Below are 1,834 nucleotides of genomic sequence, written 5' to 3'. Positions count from 1 at the left end.
TTAACTATAAGGCCAAACAAACAAATAATAGTCAGTTAACCCAAAGCTGTACTTTCATAGGGTTTACACATATTTTAAGTTTTTACCATTAAAACATTAACATGAAAATGCCATACCATTTCCAGAAGTCTGGTGGTATTCTGCTGGGTAGAGGTTGAGCTCTGGAGCAGAGAGATGGCTGAACTACAGTCGGTAACGTTCATCTCACACAGTCAGAACAACAAACGGTTTTAACTTCATTGAACCAGCAGCTTTTAGTTCCAGCTAACTCACAGAAACAACAAACTGTTGACTCGGTGAGTAATTTAGTCCACGGTAATAACTTTCCAATCAGTGGTTCTTTAGACCCGTTTCAGTTTGTTTCTACATCCAAAATAACAATAAAAAGGTGAGTATATAAGTCGTCTTTGGGACGTTAGCTAAAAGAAGATACAGCAAAAAAACAAAAAAGCCTCACATTAGAAAGTTAATATGAAAAAATATAAAGGACATTAAATAACATAATTTGTCACAATCGGACAGCAACAGTAATAAGTCAGTAAATGTTTCGGTTGTAACGATCGCTGTCACGTCACTGCCAGTGTTTTTGTGGTTTTGCTGTTCACTGATGCCTTCAGGCATTCGGGTAAGAAGTCGCTGTCTAGGCAGCCGCAGTGTTTGGTTTGTTGCCTGGGCTACCGTAGAAACATGGCGGGACCTCTGTAGATAAAAACATCTCATTCTAACGTAATGAAAAACATTCTACACTAATGAAAACATAGCTGTAAATATTATATTACATTTCTAACAATAGATCCTCCTCAATGTAACACACTGGAACTTTCAATAAAGTTAAACTAAAAAATTATTTAGTTGTTCAGCTGTTTAAATACAAAACCCCCCAGGGGCTCCTCTCTGGATCTCAGAAATAGCTGCCCTGATTGTTAGGTTCCTATGACATTTGCAGAGTGTGGGGGAGTTGGAGGAGGAGCCCTACCCTCTCTCCTCCCTCCTCCCTCTTTTCATTATCCTCCAGAAACTGCAGCTCCCTGCCCGACAGTCGGGACTCCTGAATTTGGGAGCGGAGGGATCAGATGCAGCAGCAGATCTGTAAGTGTCTCTTTACCCGTGTACATAAATGTGGATCTTACCAGTTCAGTGTGGAGATCTTTAGGAGAACTGATTAATAATGCCTATCAGGTGTCATTAGTGTATGGGCAGACTGTGGGAAGCAGTGGGTTTGGAGCTGAGAGCCACAGACAGCCTGCGCACAGCTCTGTACCACAGTCAACTTTATTTTTCATCAGTTTCTGTTTAGTTATTGATGAGTTTTTTATAATAATATGGGCTGACTCACACACTGACTCTCCGTCATGTAGAGCGGCGGTTCCAAACTTTTTTCTTTAAGGGAGCTCTTTTCTATCACTGAGTAAACTGACAGGTTTTATGGATATTTTATATTATATTCAACTATAATAGCAGAGAACAGCTGATAAAGAAACAATGAACCCAAACAGTGAACTCGATAACTGCAGAAAGTTTGTGTTAAACCAGAGATTTGGATGAATTTTGAGCAGATTATTTTATAAGATAAGATATTCCTTTATTGATCCCCACATTTGTTACAGCAGTACAGGGGAATGTGAATAAAATACAATAAAAATAAAATGAAAATATAGAAATCTAAAATTTCTATATTTATTATATATTATTATATATATATAAATATATATACACTAAATAAAAGTGGAATGTGGTAAGCAAAAACTGCACATGTGCAAAAAACAGTTGCTTAGCAGGTTAATAGATATAATAGAGATCTCAATCAGCAGAGGTTAGAGGTACTGGGAGCTGT

Source organism: Morone saxatilis, unplaced genomic scaffold, assembly GCF_004916995.1.
Source record: "Morone saxatilis isolate NCDOM2014 unplaced genomic scaffold, NCSU_SB_2.0 Contig24, whole genome shotgun sequence".
Classification (NCBI taxonomy): Eukaryota; Metazoa; Chordata; class Actinopteri; family Moronidae; genus Morone; species Morone saxatilis.
The sequence above is the reverse complement of the archived record's forward strand: the minus strand, read 5'-3'. Positions refer to the sequence as shown.